This window comes from Rhodnius prolixus, unplaced genomic scaffold (genome assembly GCF_049639745.1).
Source record: "Rhodnius prolixus isolate KJV_2025 unplaced genomic scaffold, Rpr scaffold_7, whole genome shotgun sequence".
Classification (NCBI taxonomy): Eukaryota; Metazoa; Arthropoda; class Insecta; order Hemiptera; family Reduviidae; genus Rhodnius; species Rhodnius prolixus.
In genome coordinates, this window is record NW_027411582.1 from 17922650 (window position 1) to 17933029 (window position 10380).

At 36.0% G+C, this 10380-nt stretch overlaps 1 protein-coding gene across 8 annotated transcripts in view; it reads left to right on the plus strand.

The window, feature by feature from the left end:
* The window catches only part of LOC141447096 (obscurin-like), a 676918-nt gene that overhangs the window by 607409 nt on the left and 59129 nt on the right, over window positions 1-10380 (plus strand). The window lies entirely within an intron of this gene.

The window sequence follows — 10380 nt, forward strand, 5'->3', positions numbered from 1 at the left end:
TCATCCTAGGGACGGTAGCCCTAAGGTGTGTGTAGTGTATATGCCTTATCTGAAAAGTGTTTGTGTATGTCTTGTAGTGTAATGAGTGCTGTTCTGATGGGTAAGCATGGTGTACTGAGCTGTGGTACCCGTGAGGTCGCTACTCCCCAAGTAAACTACATGCCATAGTTACCCCTTGTGGGGTAAAATATAAATCTGGGAGTAAGGACATGGAGGAGGATTGCTTTGGTGAGAGAGAAGTGGGGAAAGATGAGAGAGGAGGCCAAGGACCTTCGAGGACCGTAGAGCCAGAGGAGAGTGTGGAGAAGGCAAAATTATATTGGGCTGCCAGCCTCAAATAGCTGAACGCCAAATAAAAAAGAATTATTAGGAGTAAACCGCTGATAATTAAAAATAACATCTGGATTTACCAAAATACTAAACTAGTCAAGATTCTATCATTTAAATATTTACACAATTACTACGTTAGTTTGAGAACTGTAAAGGTACTCTAAAGAGGGTAATGAAAAGTAAACTTTCTGAACTAATATTGGCCACAAAAGTAAAAGATGCAGAAATCAATCAGAGCAGAGTATAAAGTTTAAACTGGCAGATTACTTTTGCTTTAGGGTTGTTTAAGTATGTTTTTCTTGGATCAGTTTAGCCAAAGTCTGGAACACTATAGAATTGGTATAGAGGGAAAGTTGGCTTTTAGCCATACTAGAATTTGTGGGATTCAAACGATAAACTTAATGGAATAGTAAAAATACCTATATCTGTGTGTTTATATAAAATCACTTATAAAGCAAAACATTCGTTACAAGAAAATTTAAAAGAATCAAAAAAAAAAGATTTTTTGTCCATCCTTTTTATTTTTGTTAAAAAAAGGGAAGTATTAGACAAATCGTTTTGAAAGATATTTGACCAATAAATGCGTAAAAGTAAACCACTTTAATTTTGCCCAGTTTCGAATTCTTTTTGGTAGAAGTATCAAACTGGCGGCCCCCCGAGGTAATTTTTTGTGGCCCACTTGGTTCTGAAATAAAATGAAAATGTTTATGAAGAAAATAGCGCCTAGGGGAGATCGAGATAATTCCCAGTACACACAATTGCCTTACTCGTTTAACCCTGTAGCTACTGAAGACGTTGCACACACGTGGCCCAGTGCCTTACCTGGAGGCCTGCGGGCGTGTATATAAAACACGCTGACTCAGTTTCGGCGACGTTTGAAAGCGATATGTCTGCCACTCTAAAAGGAATTCCAGAATGATTCGGTTTTAAAAGACAAAAAAAAGAAGTAGGAATTCGCCAAAATATATACTTACGTTCTCAGTCTTTGAATCCTGATATAGCAAAACTTGTACGAGAGGAAATCGCTGAATCTTCACTTCAGAATATAAATTTAACAAAATTTGTAAATGTGATGAGGCCCGCGTGAATCTTGCCTGTAGCACTAATTGGACCGTGTTTAAATTGAAGTTTGTTGGCACCCCTGCTTTAGGGATTCGTTCTTTTATTTAGAAATCGTTCACCACTTTTGTTACCTTCCACCGAGTAGTATTTAGACAAGGAACATCTGCAGATGATAACATTTCTTTTATGATTTTCTGGTTGGCCTAAAACATATGGATAGAATTTTACTGTTGTAGATCTAGTTTTTCAGCTATGGCATTATCCGAGACAATGTGGAAGTGGTAAGTTGTTCAGGATACTTCTTATGAAATTCCCTTATAAGAAAAGATTTGTAGCAAGATCTTCTATGCCTCTTGTTGGAACCCCAACTTCACTTTGTTGCATAATTGAACAGCTACATAATTTTTGTAAATAGGAAGAATATAATTTTTTATATGTACATATGATTGTTTATTAAATAAAAATAAAGAAGGAAAAGAGGCAAATAGCCCATTTTAAAAAGTCTTTCTCAAGACTCTGGAATGGCAGTGTGGTTCTTTGGACGGTACAGAGATAGCGACGCAGTCGCGACGCCAGAGCGCGGCACGGTCGACTTCGCTATAAAAAGGGCAGAATCGGCCGTGTCTGCATCAGTCCAAGATAATTTTTCAACGGGAAAACATCCACAATAGCTACCTTAGCTGGAAGATTGCTGACTGGGCCTTACTCTCAAAACCTGGATTTCTGTACCGGCCAAAGGACCTCACTGTCCGGACCAGAACAAAAATCGATCACTTAACCCCTGTATTTTGAAGAAAGAAGAAAGTGCAGCACACGAGCCGCCTTAGTTCACCAGCTACGAAGGCAAGCCGAATCGCCAGCGCTGCCGCAGTGCGAGACAAGAGCGAGGACCTCTGCCCAGCACACGAGCCGCCTTAGTTCATCAGCTACGGAGGCAAGCCGAATCACCAGCGCTGCCACAGGGTGAGACACGAGCGAGGACCAGGCCAATTGGTACCGGGGTTTATCGGGGTGCTGGCCACACTGCCGGGGCTCCCAAAGCCGGTTGACTGGTATTAGCGAACGGCCCTTTTCAGGGCCTCTCACATCACTTTTGCTGTGGCCTCGCGCTGGGATCAAGCCATTCCCGAAGCGGCGCAGTCACTTCAACCAACAGTGTGAACGGCCCTTTTCAGGGCCACCCAACTGTACGGCTTCCCCGTTGGGGAGCGCCATAGGCGAGTCGAATCCCGACATATTTTTTGTGAACGGTCCTTTTCAGGGCCATCCAGACACGGGTACCTGCGAGCGGTGAGAAGAGAAGCTTGTATACTGGACTTCATCCCTCGGCCGCATTAGTATACAACACCTCTTTACATTTTAATTTAGCCCTGAAGAAGGCTATTTAGTGGCCATACGTATTGTCTCATCCGCTACAGTGAAAATGTGCTTTGGTCCCACAGGGCTAAATAATATTTTTGCTCCAGTGTTTTACAAAATGTTAAGTTTTGAATTTCAATCTTGAGATTTGTAAGCAAGAGGAAAACGTTTCGAGTATTTAATTTAATATTTTTTTTTCTTTATTAATTTTTGTATTCGAATTTGCATTTATTGGAAAAAATCACTAAAAACACGAAAATGAATTTAGCCTGTCGTATCCGTATTTAATTTAAAAGGTTCTCTTATTGGTCTGTAAATACATAAATAGTGGCTTGCAAATATTGAATGTAAACAAGCTAGTGAATAAAATTGTCAATAAAAATAACGATCTGGAATATTTCCTATAAACCATAAATATGTGAATAATGGAGATTGGGATAAATGTTTACCCATAATGCTTGCTGCATTAGTCGTGCTGTTTAAGAGTCCGAAAGTTCAGGCGAGACGAAGTAGTTGTAAAACTGTATGAGAGATCAAACACAAATGTTGCCCTGCTTTGGCTTTTGCTGGCCTCTGCTATCAAGCATAGACTATTTATTATAAACTACGCTTAAAATATTATCTCCATTCCAAACTAGTTTCAAATAATTTTATTCATATTAATTAAAGTTTATGCAATCATGAAATATAATAACTTTAATATTAAATGGATTAGAAAATAATAATAATGTAATTTGTATTTGGTATATTTTATTATTTACAGTGACTCCCATTAATATTGGGACACCTATTACAAAATGATTTAAAAGGAAAATGAAAACAACAGATAAAAGTTTGGAATTTTTTTTTTTTTTAAATTACATTAGCAACATCTGTAGAAATTATATATATGTAAGTATAAATCGATGAAATTCCGAACTGTTAGGTAGCACTTTTTGAAAAAGTGTAAAATAAGGCTCTCAAAAATATTGGGACACCAGAAGTGCTAGAGTTTAAATGTTCAATATTTAAAATCTCCTACTATTTAATAATTGGTTGGTAATAATTTAATAATTGCTTTTTGACTTACAATAGCCCTCAAACGATCAGGCATAGGTGAAACAAGTTTTTGGTTAATTCAGGTGGTGTTTTTTTCCCATTCTTCCAGGAAACATCGTTTTAATTCATTTTTGTTAGATATTACTCGTTTGCTTAAAGCACTAGCTAAATATTGCCATAATTGTTCAATGGGATTAGGATCTGGTGACTGCGGAGAGGTTTGGAAAACTTTTCGGCAATTATATAACAGTCACTGACGTATCACCCAAGCCGTAGGTTTGGGGTCGTTATCTTGGTAGAATTTAAAAGACCCTAAAATACCCAATTTTTTGGCACTTTTTCCAAATTATTTTTTAATATATTACTATAAACCATTTTGTCCATCACTCCATCAACAAACATTAATTCTCCAAATCCTGATGCGGACATCCAGCCCCAAACCAGAACTGACCCACCTCCACCCGGAGGTGGAGCTTTAAAACCCTTTAAAGTTGGATGTAAATTCTTCTTTTCGAGCTCAGCATTCGCTTTCCTCCAACCCATAACCCATCCATCTGACTGAAAAACATTAAATTTTGATTCATCGCTAGAGTATATCATTCCAAAAGTCACTATTTCCATTAAAACATTTTTCGGCAAATTTCACTCTCTTAACACGATTTATCTTACTGACAAAAGGATTCTTCCAGGCTACTCTACCATGATAGTCGAGTTTTCTTAGCACTCTCCGAACAGTTTCTGCCCCTTTTTTGCTTTCTAAACATGTCAAAAATTTCACATTGAAGTTTTGGAGCACTAAGTCGGTGATCTTTTTTAATTCTTTTAATATTTAACGCTGCTCTCTGCTGCTCTCTCTCAGAGAGCAGTTGAGGACGTCCTTTTTGTGGAGGGTTGAAACAATTCTTTTTTCTTTTTGGTAACGCTGAATGATGTTCCACACAGTAGATGTTTTAGGTCCGATCAGTTTTTCCGTCTCTCTAACACTTTTTATTGTCTTTGTGCAAAGAAATTACAATTTTTCTTTGTTCAATCGTTGTATTTGTATTTTTGCGCGACATGTTACACCTGGCTTGATTTATATAAACTAATTTAATTATTAATTTCATATTGAATATATGCTTAAGGTAAATATTTACAAATTGTATAAATATTCGGGCAAAACCTTGGACAAACTATAAATTATAATAGTGTCCCAATATTTATGAGAGGTAGAATTTGCACTTATTATAATATATATATTTTTTAATCTACCAAAACATTTTTATGTAATTATTTAAATAGTTTTTATTTAATTAATAGTAATTATAAAATGAAATGAATTTATAAAAATTTGAATAAATGGGTGCCACTTTTAATTTTCGTCAATTTTTAACTTCTGTATGTACTGCCCCAATATTAATGGGAGTCACTGTATATTGGTCATTACATGGTCATTAAGATGTGATCCAGATTCTGAACGCTTTGCCTTAATTGCACTTCTCTTCATTCAAAAGAACTGTTACTTTACATTCTGGAAAAGGTAAGGAATGCACAACAGTGACTTGATTAATAAAATTGAGGCTAATCTACGATTACCAAGCTAGAGCCAGTTTGTATCCACCATTGTTATCTTCACTGAAACTCTTCAATGGTAATTCATTTGCTAAAAAACCTTGTTAATCGAACACAATGATCGATTCAATGTTATTTTGGTAAAGACTTAGGTCAGCACTTTAGGAGCAATGAACACCTTAAGATTGAACGAACTTAGAATGGAGTTTCAGGATTGCTGTCCTTTGGAATTTTTCTCTTCCTAGAAACCAAGTGCACTCTTCTGTGGTAATGGAACAAAGTCACACTGTAATGGAGAGAGTTGGAATTAACCCTGTGTAATGGCCGGCAGTTTAATGAGCAGTCTCCAGTCGCTAATGACTTCTTCAATTTAAAAAAAAATAAAATAGAAATCTGGAGTAAACACCCACACATCTTTTTTTTGAAATTTCTGTTATCTATTTTTATACATTTTTAACTTATAAATTTGTATAGTCTGCGAATTTTAAAAGCATTTAATTAATACTAACAATAAGTAGATTGCTAAACTGCATGTTTTACAACAAAATGTGCACCTAACCTCATTTTTACTCAAAATGCATGTACTAAGTTCAAAGAAAATCTTATGTAGTATTTTCCACGATTATTTAGAAAAATGAAAAATCTTTTCCGTAAAAGGTACTTATAGTTTTGGAATTTTCTTCTAACTTGGGAAGTATAGCAACACATTCAACTTTTCTTTATAATAGGCACATAAAACATAGTTCCTTTCATTATACTGAAATGTTATACTGAAGAACCGAACCCTTCTCTCACTGATATACTTCAGTATATTCCCTTAAAAATCAGTTTTCCGGACTTAAGGGAACTCAAATTGTTTCCGGAGTGAACTTTATTTAAATTTGGGATGTTTGTTTGCTAAGTATATATGATGAAGAGGACATCAATGGTCAGAAAGCTGGCAGAAGAATACAGGAAGTGGGGAACAGCAATGTCCAGATCAGCACCAAGAAGCATATCTATGAAGCGTTGGTTCAAAGCGTCTTGCTCTACGCATGCAGAAACATGGACAGTCAGCAAGAAAATGCAGAAAAAGATACGAGGCGACTGAAATGGATTTCTGCAGGCGTTCCGCGAGAATATCCCGCAGAGAGAAAGGAGGATATAAGAAAAGTAGTGGAGAAGCACAGCACAGTGACGGAAGTAATGGAAAAAAGTAAACTCATATGATTCGGCCACGTGTTGAGGATGCTAGAAGGTAGATTGCCGAAGACTGTGATGCAATGGAGCCCTGCGGAAAAGAGGCAGGCCTAGGAACAGGTGGCAAAATGGCATCGAAGAGCTAATGGCTGGACGAGGGCTGTGCGAGGAATTGTCTTTCCTTATCTTGTAAAAGTTTACTTACTTTAAGTGGTTCTACATTCGAGGATGAACTTTGGCCACCCTGACAATTCCTCTCCAAGTATCTTTTGGTCTTGAGCTTTTCGTCTCCATGTGGACACTCCGATTTTAGCCAGGTCATCTTCTAAGTCTTTACTCCAGAATTTCCTCAGGCTATCCTCTTTTCGGGGAATACCACCCTAGTTATTCTCTTGACTATCCTCTGTCATCTGGTATAGTCTTTCTACATGTCCAATCCATCTTGTTCTTTTTTTTTTTCATTTAATGAAACGTACTATATCTTAATGAGCTATCAGGTCGCCCAATTCTTGATTTAGACCTAATTCGTGAAGTCCTTGCGTACATACTAATCCGAATATACTGGTCTCCATTATTCTCGAAGTTCCTCAAAAAGTACTGGTCTACTACTTTCAGAGACCAGGTTTCTGCACCGTGGAAAAATACGGGTCTAACCAAAGACCTTGTACATCTTCATTTTGGTCGGTCTTAATAAAAGAAAGGGCATCAATTATTATATTTAAATAAAATAAAATTATTGGTACTAAAATTAAAATATTTCTGTTGACATAGAATCCCCATACTAGACTGAAAAGACAAGAAACTAACCAACGCTACAAAACTTCTCGCCAGAATACATGACAAACGTTCGAAACTTAACCTACATAACAAAAGACTCTTATATCTACTGTTACTGCGACCCATTTGGTCATACGGCATCGAAGTATGGGGATGGACTAAGCGTTCCAACTCCACTACGCCTCCAGACATTACAGTCCACAAATACTTCAGAAAACTTCTTAACGCTCCGTTCTATGTATCTAACCTCACCATCCATAATGACCTCAAAATCCCCTTTTCATTAAAGATCTTGCTAACACTCGTTTTCTCAAATTTCATTCCTCTACAGCAGCTCAACCTAACCCCTCTCATAGAACACCTATCTTCCTCCACATTACCAAGTAATCCTCTAAGGAGATTGAAGAGAAGATGGCCCTCGTGATCTTCTCTTATCGTGAGAGCAAAGCAGGTTACTGGAGCGGCACCACTGGGTGTCTTCTCCACTCGTGATTTTCTTTTATTTCTTTTCTCTTTCACCATATTTGCTTGTTGCAACAACTGTTGCAGTGGTAAATTACAATAAAAAATTTAAAATATATATATATATATATTTCTGAAATGACAGTGAATTTCTCAACAAGATATTGAAACCATTAAAAAATTTTGCAGATAGTTTTCTCGTAATTATTTATTCTGTAAAAATGGTTCAAAAATGGTGAAAATAGTTCCGCAAAAATTCCCACTGAACGTGTACATAAACTTTAATTATAAATCAACATTGACAGGGTATCTAATCTTATATTAATTGTATCCAGCTATAAGCATGCTTATAACTTGCATGAACCATATTATCTACAATATTGATTATATGTCGGTTATTAAGCCTGGCGTAATGGTGATAATATCAGCTTACAGGCACCTGAATCTATGTGCAATTAAGTTGGTTAATGTAAATTTTAAGGTTAGAATGAGTATTGCAGTTCTTTTGAGTTCATGAGAGATTTGTTGGCGAACTTCTGTACTTAATAAGATTTTTTTTTTTTGAAAGAATGGAAATACGAGTACAGTTTTCAAAAATAGTAACTCCTTTATTCTGTATTTATACTTCCTTCTCGCTTTTATTTTACCCTCCATTTAACCACCTTTTGCGAAAGATATATGCTCCCACTGGGAAATGTGAACGTTAAAAGGAAATTTTTATACTGTTTGAACAACTTAGAACGTTTTCTTGAATATTTCACTGTAGATGTTTAAAGAAGCGAAAACTGTAAATTCTAACACCTTATTTAGGGTGAAGGGACCAGTAATTGACTGCTTAAGAAAAAATTCGAGTTTAAGAGAATAACTTCCGTTATTTTGGCTCCAGGTGTAGGTTATAAAATTGTACCGCTCCAGTAGGATGTATTTTATTTTATTAATATTTTAAAAGCAGTAAATTCGATCTTTATGTCAACCAAAAATGATTTTTTTTGAAAGTATGTCAATGAACCAGTAATTGACATACCGAATTTTCGGTGGAACCAGTGTTTGACATGGGGTGGGACCAGTAATTGACATACAAATATATTCATGAAACGACATAAGGTATGCATTCAAAATCACTTTTAAATCTAAATAAATCACTTAAATCTCCTAAATCACTTTTTCAATTGGATTTATAACAAAAATTAGTCTTGTTCATAATTAATTACAATCAGTTTTTAAATAGGCAAACCTAAATAATCTAATATTTTTTCAACCTTACCCTTTTTTATGCAGCTTTTGACGATCAACCCTTACACAACTGTCCTATCGGTAACATCACAAACATCACAAAGTCACCAACTCTCCACGTATGTTTGATTTCGCACAGTTCGATGCCATAAGCCCAGACTGGCTTTAATATACTTACATATATAAGTATTTTGTTGTCCAGAGTGACTTTTGATCTGTTGTCGAGTAGTCTTTTCATTTGTCGGAAGCGTCTGTTGAGTTCTGTTCTCCTTAAGTCGAGTATGAGAGGGTTCCATGTAGGTCTTCTGTCAAGGTAAAGCCCAAGGTAGCGAACTACGTTGACTACTGGTTAAGGAATATGATTGTAAAAGACAGGAGGAAGAGTGATGCGTCGAAGAGTGAAAATGATGTTTTGAGATTTTGTTTCGTTCAGTTTGATAGCCCCATTTTTCTATGGAGGTGAGGTGAGACTGAAGGTTTCTATAAGCTATTATTGGGTCTTTGTTAGTAGATAAGATGGCAGTATCGTCAGCATAGGTGAGAAGAGTAGTTTGAGGATGAGTAGGTACGTTTGAGGAGTAGATTGTGTACAGAATGGGGCCTAGTATGCTGCCTTGCGGAACTCCAGCGTCATCATGGCTGAATGGAAAAAGAATAGTTCCTACCTTCACTCTAAAATGTCTGTCAGTCAAGTACGATTTCAAAATGAGGAAATGTCTAAAAACTTACTTTTTCAAAATTGATCACTCACTCTGTGTGTGTTTTTGAAAATTGATACTTACCGCCATCAGATTTGACACCAGCCAAAAGTACCATTTCACTAAATCTTTGCCTTTTTTCCTAGTTTTTCTATAAACATCGTATTCTTATTGCGCATGTGTAGTTCTTATAACTTCTATTTAGTACATTTTCCTGGATATTTTCGATTAAGGGCCATTTTTGGTCGAGGAGTTTGGTTGTGCTTTCTTCTGAAGGTTACATAAAGTATAAAAAGTATGGAATTATTACCTTTTAAATATTTTTTTATCTAATTAATATTCGAATTAACTGCACGACCAGTTTCAGTAGTGCAAGAAACTCCAGCGTGTTGACGGTAGGTAGCTTCTCTCCTCAAGCTGATTCAGACATGAAGTCTTCTATCTTATTCAATGATAACATTTTATTGTTTTGTAGATTGTGAATAGAAAATTGAATAAAAAAAAATAATATTTCAACTTTAAAGAAGCAGCTAACTGAATGTTTTACTTTTACTGAAACTTTACTGATTATAATCCCTCTCTACCAAAAATGGTTCCTTAAAGTACAATATCGAAGTAAAGTACTTTCTACTCCAAATTTTAGATTTTTTTTTTGTACTCTATGAAACATCAGAGTAAACATCTATTGTGT